Source organism: Chiloscyllium plagiosum, unplaced genomic scaffold (assembly GCF_037043375.1).
Source record: "Chiloscyllium plagiosum isolate Xiang-an unplaced genomic scaffold, Cpla_swu_hap1 HiC_scaffold_26, whole genome shotgun sequence".
NCBI classification, from domain to species: domain Eukaryota; kingdom Metazoa; phylum Chordata; class Chondrichthyes; order Orectolobiformes; family Hemiscylliidae; genus Chiloscyllium; species Chiloscyllium plagiosum.
The window spans coordinates 34,304,784-34,319,565 of NW_028270164.1; positions in this window are offsets into that span (position 1 = coordinate 34,304,784).

Genomic DNA, 14,782 nt, shown 5'->3' on the forward strand with positions numbered 1-14,782 from the left:
TGTACTTTCAAGCCTACTTAGTTTTAGATATTTTACAAGTTCTAGGCATGGCTTAGTGCTTAGCACTGTAAATGCCGCATCAGACGTTTCTGGCTTAATGTCCTGCCCCATATGTTTACGTAATCTAGGGTGGCATTTCAATGTAAGACTGAGGGAGTGCTTCATCATCTGAGATACTGTATTTGATGTAACATAAACTCATGGTTCTGGTCGCTCATACAGGCGGATGCTAAAAATAGATGACACCATTTGAAGAAAAACAATGGATTTCCCACAGTGTCTTGATGATTATTTATCCCTTGACCATCTTTGCTTAACAGATGATCTGGTCATTTATTTCATTGCTGGTTGCTACATTTCCTATGTTACAAAAATGACTACACTTCAAAGTACTCTCTTCCACGAAAACTATTTGGAGCATCCTGAGGTCATGAAAGCCCTATATAGATGCATAGCTTTCCGACATTTTCAACTTTCAGTATATAGGTAATAGCATTCACTTTTTATGTTTAAAAGCTCTATATATAATGTAAAAGTTGTCCAAAGAATTGGCCCAACACACTGAACTTCTAATTTGTAACCATGTTAACTTTTTTCCTAAAACTATTCCCAGGATCATCATTTTATCCATAAGTTGACAAAGGAGAATAGAAAATGTGATTTGAAAATATTAGTTTTGCACTTTGCTGGTCTTCAATAATAACTTAGGTGAAGAATCAATAAAGTACTTCAAAAGACAACAATGCTGGACAAATATAAGAAGTCTTTGTATTCCTAATTCTGGAATATATCCTTAGATATTTCAGGGTTTCTACTCAACAATTCTTCCTGAACCATCTGATAGCTGTAAAATAAAGTTTTAGTAAACTGTTATTTCACAATAGTATTCATTCCATCACCTTAATTTTCCTGTATTTATCTGAATACATCCCATTAGCCATTCTTATCTTCCAATTTCTTTTTATTGTGTGTCCATGAAGATATCTTTCACTTAGGTTCAGAATCACTTTTCGTACCAAAGTTTTGACCGCATTTGCCAATTTTGCACTTCATCAGTTGACCTAGCAATTACATAGAGATCCTTTTCTTTATTTCTTTGTTTATCTTTTTTTTATACTTAATAATCTGTACAGCATAGAATTCTTCACTTCTATTAACTTTTCATAAATAGTTTTTAAACCAAGCTTTCAAATGCTGAAGTATATTTGCAAAAAGAGTCCCTCTCTTTTTCTCACTCTCCATATCGTTCTTTCTCCCTCTCTTGATTTGGTCAATCGGCTTTATTAAAATGATTCGCTCATTCATGTTCTGTATCTATCTTACTAGTTTCACTGTTGAACCAAGCTGATGTGAGATTAGATTCCCTACAATGTGTAAACAGGCTCTTCAACCCAACAAGTTCACACTGACCCTCTGAAGCGTAACCCACGCAGACCAATTTCCCTCTGACTAATGCACCTAGCACGATGGGCAATTTAGCATGGCCGATCCACTTGACCTGCGCATCTTTGGACTGTGGGAGGAAACCGGAGCACCTGGAGGAAACTCACACAGACACAGGGAGAATGTGCAAACTCCACACAGACAGTCTGCCCAAGGCTGAAATCGAACCTAGGACCCTGGTACTGTGAGGCAGCAGTGCTAACCACTGAGCCACCATGCCACCCCCATAGTGATTTACTATATGGATGTATTTACTATATGAATCTAAATTATGCTTTTTTATGAGTGGGAAATGGGAGGAAAACTGGAGTTGAGGAAGATGATTAGACCCAATCGAAATGAATGATGAGTAGGTTTGAGGAGTCACATGGTCTATTCTTTCTTCTGTTTCTTATGTTCTGATGTTCTGATGTTCTTATGTGTGCCAACTCCTTTAGTCAGAGGAGGTGCTGTACGATTTTTGGGTTTTTTTTGCTGCGATGAGGTTATTTTCTTCCACCATAGCCAGTGCAATGTACCTGATCAAACTATAATTAAATAAGAATGGAGAAATCCTGCTATTTCATGAAAGGAGAGACATTTTAAAAATCCATGGTGTGTATTATGGAAATGTCACTACATAATGAATAGGTGTAACAGTATGATTTGTTGTTTCCAGTATTAATCAAATTATAAGTTGGTACATTCAGAAAGAATTGTGTGTTCACCAATACAACCTTGATATTTTGTGCATTAGCCATTATAACATTCAATTATCTAATTAATGCTAATTAATCACAATAATTTTATAAATGTCTTTGAGAATAGTTTTTTTTTTATTTTGAGACTGAATCAGATTCAAGTGGAGAGTGTGGTGCTGGAAAAGCAGAGCATGAGAGGCATCACCCGAGGAGCAGGAGAATCAATGTTTTGGACATAAGCCCTTCATCAGGGCTTTTGCCCGAAACTTTGATTCGCCTTCTCCTCAGATGCTGCCTGACTTGTTGTGCTTTTCCAATACCACACTCTCAACTCTGATCTCCAGCATCTGCAGTCCTCACCACTCTTGAATCAGATTAAAGCCCAACAACCAATCTGCAGAGAAAATCAAACCATTCATTGACCTTTATTTTAATTTGTATGTATTCAATCTTTGATAATTGTAATAATACTTTGGATCAAAAGTATTTTGAACCTATTAATTGAATTTAAAATGTTAATATAATTTACAAACTGTGGTTCAATATATATTCTTTAATTATAATTTATTAATATGGACAATACATAGAAGAAATCTTTTATTACTCGATTTCAAACCTTCCAATGACTCCTAGTTAGACACAGGCAATGCACAGCTACCAACTCCATAGTGATTGTGACTGGCAGCATGAGACAGCTGGTGTTTGTAGTGATCGGATGTGACAACATGAGTCTCTTGAGGCGTGAGTGCTCACAAATGTCAGGATTGCTGGTCTGATGTCATTGGACCTTTTATTGCGGGTCTGGCTTCCATTAACCTACATCTCAACACCCATGCTTTTTCCAGTTTGAGAAGCATGTGGCTGCATAGTCACCAGCCAGTGCTGCTCCAGCTGCAGCTAAAACATGTTGCAGGGGATATCCCGTGTCCTAGAATTTCAGCAGAAGGGAATGCTGGAACTGCATGCAAAAACAGAAAGTGCTGGAGAAAACCAACAGTTCTGCCAGCATTTGTAGAGAGAAAGACAGTTAACATTTCAAGTCAAAAGCCACTTCATCAGAACTGTAACTGCATATTCTATTTCAATGCTGATAACAAGCAATGAAGAGCCTCTGAGGTCGGGTGAAGTTCTGGACAAGTGAAATGCCTTCCAGTTAGTTGTCACTCATCTGACATGTAGTGTTCACACTGTCTGGCAGAATCAAAGTTGCGCAAAAGCAAACTCTGAGCATGCCAATTTCTCAAGCTGTTCTGTGCAATAGATCAAAGTCCTCCCAGTTTGTCAGTTTCACTGATAGAGGCCTTGGTATTTTGGTTTTCCCTTCACTGCTGGATTGGGATGAATGTTCGACTGTACTCCTATTTGGGATGAAGAATTTCATGGTGATGATCCCTTTTAATTGGTTTCTTAACTGGTTGAATTGGCTTGCATCTACTGGAAGAAAGGTGACTAGCAGTGCATTCAGTTTCCCCAGAAATAAGTGACAACAGGCAGAATATATTGGAATATGTGGTCCTGTCATAATTTTTTCCTCATCTTGTCAATTTCCAAACCTACACCCACCGTTCACCTTCTTCATCTTCACCCAACCTACTTGCCTGCAGGAGCTGGCTAAAATCTCACCACTCCCCAAGGTTTTAGGTTGATGAAAGGACATCAATCTGTATCAATCAATTAAAATACACTCAGAACGTATGCGTAAAGGTCTCTCAAGGATAGAACAAGGAAATCTATAGCACTACCGAAAGATGATCATGGTTTATCTTGTTAGCCTTCCTGGCTTAAACATTCCACTAAACAAACAGATTAATCAATCATTCTTCTCATTGCTATTCATGAAATTGTAGTGAAAGCAAAGTAGCGTTTATCCATATAAGGAATTACAACACACCAAAATGCCACTTGCTTTAAAACATTTGAGACCGAGAAGGATAAAAATATCACCACCTGCATGTTCCCCTTCAAGCCAGACATTTGGACCTGTATGATTCTGCCTTCTCTGTTGTCTTCCAAATAGCACTGTGGATGTCCTTCTACCTGAAATCCTTCAGTAATTTGAGAAGCTAGCTTAACAACCATGGGGCGGCACAGTTGCTCAGTGGTTAGCACTGCTGCCTCACAGTGCCAGGGACCCAGGTTCAATCCCAGCCTGGGGTGACTGTCTGTGTGGAGTTTGCACATTCTCCACATGTCTGCGTGGGTTACCTTCGGGTGCTCCAGTTTCCTCCCACAGTCCAAAGATGTGCAGGTTAGGTGAATTTGCCATGATAAATTGCCCATAGTGTTAGGTGCATTAGTCAGGGGTGAATGTAGGGGAATGAGTTTGGGTGGGTTTCTCTTCGGAGGGTCGGTGTGGGCTTGTTGAGCTGAAGGGCCTGTTTCCACACTGTAGGGAATCTACTCTAATCTAAAAAAAAAACACCTTCTCGAGGGAAATTGGGAATGGGCATTAATTTCTGGTATAGCCACTGATGCCTCCATCTTGCGAATGGATGATAAATTTAACATAATATCATGTAAAATGTTTCTTGTGAAATCCTGGCACATACAAATTAATATTTAAAGAACCAAATTTAATCAACAATTCCCTTTGATTCCTAGCCAAGTAAAAACTTGCTTTAAATAGCGATTAAACAATATTTATTCATGCAAAATTGAGACACATTAATTAAGTCTAACTCTATATTGATTTTGAAGAATAAATGTTTGATTCTAAATTACTGATCTTGTGAAGAACAGAACAGAAGAGGTATTGCCTGTCAAAAATTTAAATTTAATTTTAATATTTGACATATTGTGTTATTTATTTGCTTCTATTCAGTTTTTCAAATGACATTGTAAAACTCAGTGAATCCATCAGAAATTGCTAAATTAGCTTTCAATGACCCATAGCATGTACACAGTATAGAATCTGGCTTCTATTCTCAAATGCCATTTTTCTTAAGATTTTTATAAGACTGTGACAGAGTAATATACCTGGCTCGATCATTTGTCAGTTTCAACTCATTTTACTACATTTTCTGCAAGTCAGTTGTTCATATCACTGGCTTGTAAACAGGAAAGAAACTCAGAGTTAGGCTTGTCAGTTCATTGAGCTGGATAATTGATAAATTGGTGAGGTCCACAAGGATTGTATTTCTGTCTTTGATTTCTCTCATCACTTGTGATCAATTACCAATTGCATGACCTGGTCTTGCACTAGTATGTACATATGATTTGTCCTCAGTTTTATATCTATATACTCTTCTTTCAGTTATTATATTTGCGTCATACACTTTTAGTATATTTCTTTCTAGCATTTGCCTATTACTGACACTTTCTCAAAGCAAACACTTAACAAGGTTATGAATATTCAATTCTTTCAAGTATACTAGAAATTATGTCGAGTGCCATTATCATATTTGTCCTGGTTTGGCTATAATCATGCATTAATTTCAAGCTTACAGTGAACAGAAATCCAGTCCTCAAAAATACATCTCTTCCACATGTAAGTATTATAGCTGGCATCTCTATATTTTATGTGCATAATTAAACAACACTTTAACTGGCATTGATCAAGGTCTTATGAAAGCATATGATGCACTTAGAATTCCCTGATTATATTATTTCCCAACACACTCCTGAGAAAAGTCATAAAAAAATTTTGATCACTATTTAGTGCATTATCATTTGGTGAAGGTCAGCAAAGACAAATTTCCCAAATCATAAGACATGGCCAAATATTGAGACAGAGTGATTTAGGACTCGACAACCCTCTTCATGAATTTGGCCTAAGCAGAAAATAAAAGACTTCTCTCTCTTATTGCTATAAAGATTCTTATTGATATTTACGTGTCCTCAATCCTGGTTTAAAGCTAGTAGATAAAATCACTTAGAGAAGTCAAAAGAAAATCTACAGATGCAATTTTTATAATGTGGAGCACATTTCAATGAGAGCAAGGTAACTCAAAAATAACAATCTAAAGACAGTTTGACAACACAACATTAATGTCCCTAGAATGTCAAGGTGCAGAAAGAGACCTGGGAGGCTAACCCCATCAGGAATCATAGAGTCATACAGAGTCATAGAGATGTACAACATGGAAACAGACCTCTTGATCCAACTCATGCACGCTGAGCAGATATCCCAAATTAATCAAGTCCCATTTGCCAGCAAACGGTCCACATCCCTCGAAACCCCTCCTATTCGTATACCCATCCAGATGCTTTATAAATGTTATAAATGTACCAGCCTTCACCATTTCCTCTGACAGTTCATTCCATGTACACACCACCCGCTGCAGAAAATGTTGCCCCTTAGGTCCCTTTTAAATATTTCCCCTCTCATCTTAAACCTATGCCCACTAGTTTTGGACTCTGCTACCCTGGGGAAAAACCATTGACTATTCAACATATCCAATCCCCTCATGACTTTATTAACCTCTGTAAGGTCACCCCTCAACTTCCGACATTCCAGGGAAAATAGCCACAGCCTATTCAGTCTCTCCCTATAGCCCAAACCCTCCAACTCAAGTAACATCCTTGTAAATCTTTTCAGAACTATTCCAAGTCTCACACCATCTTTTCAATAGCAGGGGGACCAGAATTGAACGCACTATTCGAAAAGTGGCCTCACCGATGTTCTGTACAATCGCAACATGAACTCCCAACTCCTAAAATCAATACACTGACCAATAAAAGTAAGCATACCAATGCCTTCATCACTAACTTGTCTACCTGCGATTCCACTTACAAGGAACTTTATTCAGCAACCCTCCCCATGATCTTACCATTAAGTGCATAAGTCCTGCCCTGATTTGCTCTACTAAAATGTAGTGCCACACATTTATCGAGATTAAACACTATCTACCCACTCCTCAGCCCATCCGGTCTTCCGATTAAGTTTCCATTTTACTTTTTCGCTGTCCACTACACCATCAATTTTGGTGTCACCTGCAAACTTACGAACCATACCTCCTATATTCACATCCAAATCATTTATATAAATGACAAAAAGCAGTAGACCCATCACCTATCCTTGTGGCACACCACTGATCAGAGGCCTCCAGTCTGAAAAGCAACTCCCTCTCTTTCTTTTTCCTACCTTCGAGCCTGTTTTCAATTGGACGTTATACAATTCATCAAGACCTCACCAAACTTGATTCGAAACAAAGTGAGATCATTCCAGGTGGTCTTTCTATCTCAAGAATGCCAAACGAATAATTGGCATGTATAGCTTTGCCAAAGAAGCACTTGTTGTATTTTGCACATGGTGTCATAGAGTTATAAAGATGTATAGCACAGAAACAGACCCTTCAGTCAAACTTGTCCAGGTCGACCAGATATCCCAACCCAATCTAGTCCCATCCGCCAGCACCTGGCCCATATCGCTCCAAACCCTTCCCATTCATATACCCATCCAATTGCCTTTTAAATTTGCAATTGTACCTGTCTCCACCACTTCCTCTGGCAGCTCATTCAATATATGTACCACCCTCTGCGTGGAAAAGTTGCCCCTTAGGTCCCCGTTATATCTTTTCCCTCTCACCCAAAACCTATGCCCTATAATTCTGGACTTCCCCACCCCAGGGAAAAGACTTTGTCTATTTATCCTATCCATGTCCCTCATGATTTTATAAACCTCTATAAGGTACCCCTCAGCCTTCGACGCTCCAGGGAAAACAGCTTCAGCCTATTAAGCCTCTCCCTGAAGGCAAGTCCAACCCTGGCAACATCCTTGTAAATCTTTTCTGAACCCTTTCAAGTTTCACAACATCTTTCTGATAGGAAGGAGACCAGAATTGCACGCAATATTCCAACAGTGGCCTAACCAATGTCCTGTACAGCTGCAGCATGACCTCCCAGCTCCTGTATTCAATACTCTGACCAATAAAGGAAAGCATACCAAATGCCTTCTTCACTATCCTACCTACCTGTGAATCTACTTTCAAGGAGCTGTGAATCTGTACTCTAACGTCTCTTTGTTCAGCAATATTCCCTAGGATCTTACCATTAAGCGTATAAGTCCTGCTAAGATTTGCTTTTCCAAAGTGCAACATCTCAAACTCCACTCCTCAGCCCATTGGCTTACCTGATCAAGATCACGTTGTAATCTGAGGTAACCTTCTTCGCTGTCCACTACACCTCCAATTCTGGTGTCACCTGCAAACTTACTAACTATACCTCTTATGCTCACATTCAAATCATTTATATAAATGATGAAAAGTAGTGGACACAGCACCCATCCTTGTAGCACTCCACTAGTCACAGGCCTCCAGTCTAAAAAACAAAGCTCCACCACCACCCTCTGTCTTCTACCTTCGAGCCAGTTCTGTATCCAAATGGCTAGTTCTCCCTGTATTCCATGAGATCTAAACTTGCTAACCAGTCTCCCAGGGGAATCTTGTCAAATGCCTTATTGAAATCCATATAGGTCACGTCAACTGCTCTGCCCTCATCAATCCTCTTTGTTACTTCTTCAAAAAACTCAATCAAGCTTGTGAAACATGATTTCCCACACACAAACCATGTTGACTATCCCTAATCAGTCCTTGCCTTTCCAAATATATGTACATCCTGTCACTCAGGATTCCCTCCAACAACTTGTCCACCACCGATGCCAGGCTCACCAATCTATAGTTCCCTGGCTTGTCCTTACCACCTTTCTTAAACAATGGTGCCACGTTAGCTAACCTCCAGTCTTCCGGCACCTCACCTGTGATGATCGATGATACATGTATCTCAGCAAAGGGCCCAGCCATCACTTCCCTAGCTGCCCACAGAGTTGTAGGGTATACTTGATTAGTTCCTGGGAATTTATCCACCTTTATGCGTTTCAAGACATCCAGCACTTCCTCCTCTGTAATATGCGTATGTTTCATGATGTCACCATTTTCTCCATAGTAAACATTGATCTATATCTTCCATGTCCTTTTCCACAGTAAACACTGATGCAAAGTACTCGTTTAATAGCTCCCCATTTTCTGCAGCTCCACACAAAGGCCTCCTTGCTGATCTTTGAGGGCCCTATTCCCTCCCTAGTTACCCTTTTGTCCTTAACGTATTGTAAAAACCCTTTGGATTCTCTTTAACCCTGTTTGCCAAAGCTATCTCATGTCTCCTTTTTTGCCCTCCTGACTTCCCTCTTAAGTATACTCCTACTGCCTTTATACTCTTCTAAGGATTCACTCGGTTTTTCCTGTCTTCACCTGACAAATGCTTCCTTCTTTTTCTTAACCAAACCCTCAATTTCTCTCGTCATCCAGCATTCCCTACATCTACTAGCCTTTTCTTTCACTCTAACAGCAATACACTGTCTCTGGACTCTTGTTAGCTCATTTCTGAAGGCTTCCCATTTTCCAGCCATCCCTTTACATGTGAACATCTGCACCCAATTAGCTTTTGAATGCTCTTGCTTAATACCGTCAAAATTAGCCTTCCACCAGTTTAGAACTTCAACTGTTATATCTGGTCTATCCTTTTCCATCACTATTTTGAAACTATTAAAATTATGGTCGCTGGCGCCAAAGTGCTCCCCCACTGACATCTCAGTCACCTGCCCTGCTTTATTTCCCAGTGTAGGGCAAGTTTTGCATCTTCTCTAGTAGGTACATCCACATACTGAATCAGAAAATTTTCTTGTATACTATTAATAAATGCCTCTCCATCTAAGCCACTATGGCAGTCCCAGTCTACATTTGGAAAGTTAAAATCCCCTATCATAACCATCCTATTATTCTTACAGATAACTGAGATCTCCTTACAAATTTGTTTCGCAATTTTCCATTGGCTATTGAGGGGGTCTATAATACAATCCCAATAAGGTGATCATCCCTTTCTTACTTCTCAATTCTACCCAAATAACCTCCCTGGATGTATTTCCGGGAATATCCTCCCTCAGTACAGCTGTAATGCCATCCCTTATCAAAAACATCACTCACCCACCACCCTTGCCTCCCTTTCTATCCTTCTTATAGCATTTGTATCCTGGAATATTAAGTTGCTAGTTCTGTAATTTCTGTAATTCCTACGATATCCCAGTACCATGTTCCTAACCATGCCCTGAGTTCATCTGCCTTCCCTGTTAGGCCTCTTGCATTGAAATAAATGCAGTTTAATTTATCAGTTCTACCTTGTTCTCTGTTTTGTCCCTACCTGGCCTGATTGTTTGACTCACATCTTTTCTCAGCTGTACCATTCTCAAATTGATCTCTCTCCTCACTATTGCCCTGGGTCCCACTCCCCTCCTTATAGGTTTAAATCATTCCAAGCAGCTTTCACAAATCAGTATGTTAGTTCCCTTCCAATTGAGGTGCAATCCATCCTTCTTGTACAAGTCACTTATACTCCAGAAAAGATTCCAAAGATCCAAAAATGTGAATTCTTCTCCCATACACCAGCTTTTCAGCCACGCAGTCATCTGCTCTATCCTCCTATTCCTGCCCTCACTAGCTTGTAGCACCAGGAGTAATCCAGATATTACTACTCTTGAGGATCTCTTTTTAAAATTCCTGCCTAACCTTCTATATTCTCGCTTCAGAATCTCATCCTTTTCCCTTCCTGTCATTGGTACTAATATGTACAATGACCTCCTGCTTTTCCCTCTCCCCTTTAAGAACATTCTGCATCCTCTCTGAGAGATCATTCATCCTGGCACTAGGGAGGCAACCCACCATTCTGATGTTTCACTGCTGGCCGCAGAAACGTTTGCCTGTGCCCCTAACTAGAGAGTCCCCGAACACAATTGATCGCTTGGAACCCGATGTACCCCTCATTACATTACAGCCAGTCTTGATACCAGAAACTTGGCTGTTCGTGCTACATCCCCCTGTAAGTCCATCACCCCTATGTTTTCCAAAACAGTATACTTGTTTGAAATGGGGATAGCCACAGAAGACTGCTGTACTACCTGCCTACCTCTCCTACCTTTCTTGGACTTAACCCATCTACCTAACTGTACCTACAGCTTTTCTCCCTTCCTATAATTGCCATCCATCACATGTCTAGCTCTTGTAAATTCCCCATTGCCTCAGGCTGTCATTCCAACTGATCCATTCAATCTGACAGGATTCACAACCAACATTCATTGCAGATTCAAAGTTTGGGTGAAGATTTGTAGCTCGGGTGCTCGTTGTTGTGGTTCTGTTCGCCGAGCTGGAAATTTTTGTTGCAAATATTTCGTCCCCTGTCTAGGTGACATCCTCAGTGCTTGGGAGCCTCCTGTGAAGCGCTTCTGTGGTGTTTCCTCTGGCACTTATAGTGGCCTGTCCCTGCCGCTTCCGGTTGTCAGTTTCAGCTGTCCGCTGTAGTGGCCGGTATATTGGATCCAGATCGATGTGTTTGTTGATGGAGTTTGTGGATGAGTGCCATGCTTCTAGGAATTCCCTGGCTGTTCTTTGTTTGGCTTGCCCTATAATGGTAGTGTTGTCCCAGTCGAATTCATGTTGCTTGTCGTCTGCGTGTGTGGCTACTAAGGATAGCTGGTCGTGGCGTTTCGTGGCTAGTTGATGTTCATGGATGCGGATCATTAGCTGTCTTCCTGTTTGTCCTATGTAGTGTTTTGTGCAGTCCTTGCATGGGATTTTGCACACTACATTGTGTAGCAAAACTAGTGTATAACAATAGCTTCTTCAGTCATTGCTGGAACCATTCTGTCAATCACTCCAGTACATCAGTGCTGTATACTCAGATTTAGCTGGGACCCTGGTGCTGTGAGGCAGCAGTGCTAGCCACTGAGGCACCGTGCCATCCTATTTTTATTAGATTCCCTATGGTGTGGAAACAGGCCCTTCAGCCCAACCAGTCCACAGCGACCCTCCGAACAGTAACCCACCCAGACCCATTTCCCTCTGACTCGTGCACCTAACACTATGGGCAATTTAGCATGGCCAATTCACCTGACCCTCGCGTCTTTGGACTGTGGGACGAAACTGGAGCACCCGGAGGAAACTCACGCAGACGCGGGGAGAATGTGAAAACTCCACACAGACAGTCGCCCGAGGCTGGAATCGAACCTGGGATCCTGATGCTGAAGGCGTTTGGTATGCTTTCTTGTATTGGTCAGAGTATTGAGTACAGGAGTTGGGAGGTCATGTTGCAGCTGTACAGGACATTGGTTAGGTCACAGTCCTGTTGGAATATTGCATGCAATTCTGGTCTCCTTCCTATCAGAAAGATGTTGTGAAACTTGAAAGGGTTCAGAAAAGATTTACAAGGATGTTGCCAGGGTTGGATTTGCCTACAGGGAGAGGCTGAATAGGCTGAAGCTGTTTTCCCTGGAGCATCGAAGGCTGAGAGGTGACCTTATAGAGGTTTATAAAATCATGAGGGACATGGATAGGATAAATAGACAAAGCCTTTTCCCTGGGGTGGGGAAGTCCAGAATTAGAGAGCATAAGTTTCAGGTGAGAGGGAAAAGATATAAAAGGGACCTAAGGGGCAACTTTTCCACGCAGAGGGTGGTACATATATTGAATGAGCTGCCAGAGGAAGTGGTGGAGACAGGTACAATTGCAAATTTAAAAGGCAATTGGATGGGTATATGAATGGGAAGGGTTTGGAGCGATATGGGCCAGGTGCTGGCAGGTGGGACGAGATTGGGTTGGGATATCTGGTTGGCATGGACGGGTTGGATCGAAGGGTCTGTTTCCATGTTGTACACATCTATGACTCTATGACAATAGATTCTTGGTCATCTTTGGCCTCTTAATTTCAGAATTTTTTTTATTGAATTCAAGTTCCACCATCTGCCATGGCAGGTTTTGAACCTGGATCCCCAGCACATACCTGGGTCTCTGGATTATAAGTCCAACGATAATATTTCTAGGCCACCATCACCCTGAGATGAGGATAATTAAAAGAGGGACAGAATAGGAATTCAATGGGCTAATATTGAAAAATCAGTCCTCGATTTGTTTTTTTCACTATTCATGTGATGTGGGCATTGCAGGTTGGGCCAGCATTTATTGCTCGTCCCCAGTTGCTCTTAAGAAGATGGCAGTCAGCTGCTTTTTGGAAATGCTGCAGTCTCGTGTAGGTACACACACAATATTTTAAGGGAGGGAAATTCAGGATTTTGACCCAACAACTCTGAAAGAACAGTGATAGATTTCCAAGACAGGGTTGTGAATAGTTTGGAGGAGATTTTACAGGTGATGATCTTCTCACGCACCTGCAGACTTTATCCTTCCACACAAGAGCGGACATGGATTTAGAAGGTGCTGTCTAAGGAGCCTTGGTGAACTTCTGCAGGGCATCTTATACCTGATACTGAGCATCAAAGGTGAAGAGTGTGAATGTTTGTGGTGCCAATCCGACAGGCTGTTGTGTCCTGGATGGTGTCAAACTTCTTGAGTGTTGTTGCAATTGCAGTTATCCAGTCCAGTGAAGAAGATTCCATCATATTTCTGACTAGTGCCTTGTGGATAATGGACATGTTTTAGAGAGTCAGGAGGTCAGTTACTCACTGCACAATTCCCAGTCTCTGATATGCTGCTGTAGCCACAGTATGTATAGGGACTGCTGTTGGGAAATATGTTCCAGTATTTTGAATCAGTGATAGTGAAGGAACAGCAATACAGTTCAAAGTCAGAATAATGAATGGCTGAGAGGGCAAATTGCAGATCCTGGTGTTCCCATGCATTTGCTGCCTCTTCTGATGGCAGCATTCCAATATTTGGAAAGTGCTGTGGAAGAAACCTTGGTGAGTTACCGTATTTCTACTATTGATGGTACACATTGTTGCCTCTGCTGATCAGTGGGGAAAGGAGTGGATGTTGAAGGTAGTGAGTGGGACATCAGTCCAGTGGTGTAAAGCTTCTAGAGTGTTGGTGGAGCTGCACTCATTCAAGCAAGTGTGGAGTATTCCATCACACTCCTGACTTGAGTCTTATTGGTGCAGAACAGGCTTTGGAGAGTCAGGAGGTCAGTTACTTCCTGCAGAATTTCCAGCCTTTGTTTGCTTTTGTTGCCACAGTATATCCAGTTTAGAATCTAGTCAATGGTCGTCAGTGGTTAGCACTGCTGCCTCAGCGCACCAGGGACACGTATTCGATTCCAGCCTCAGGTGACTGTGTGGAGTTTGCACATTCTCCCCATGTCTGTGTGGGTTTCCTCCAGGTGCTCCAGTTTCCTCCCACAATCCAAAGATGTGCAGGTTAGGTGAATTAGCCATGCTAAATTGCCCACTAATGTTAATGTTAGGAGGGAAACAGTTCTGGGTGGGTTACTCTTCGGAGGGTAGGTGTGGGCCTGTTTCCACACTAAGGAATCTAATCTAATCTAATCTATCCTATCTTCCTGCGACTCCACTTTCAAGGAGCTAGGAACGTGCACTCCAAGGTCTCTTTGTTCAGCCACACTCACTAGGACCTTACCATTAAGTGTATAAGTCCGGCTAAGATTTGCTTTCCCAAAATGCAGCACCTCGCATTTATCTAAATTAAGCTCCATCTGCCACTTCTCAGCCCATTGGCCCATCTGGTCCAGATTCTGTTGTAATCTGGGGTAACCCTCTTTGCTGTCCACTACACCTCCAATTTTGGTGTCATCTGCAAACTTATTAACTGTATCTCTTATGCTCGCATCCAAATCATTTATGTAAATGACAAAAAGTAGAGGACCCAGCACCAATTCTTGTGGCACTCCACTAGTCACAGGCCTCCAGTTTCAAAAACAACTCT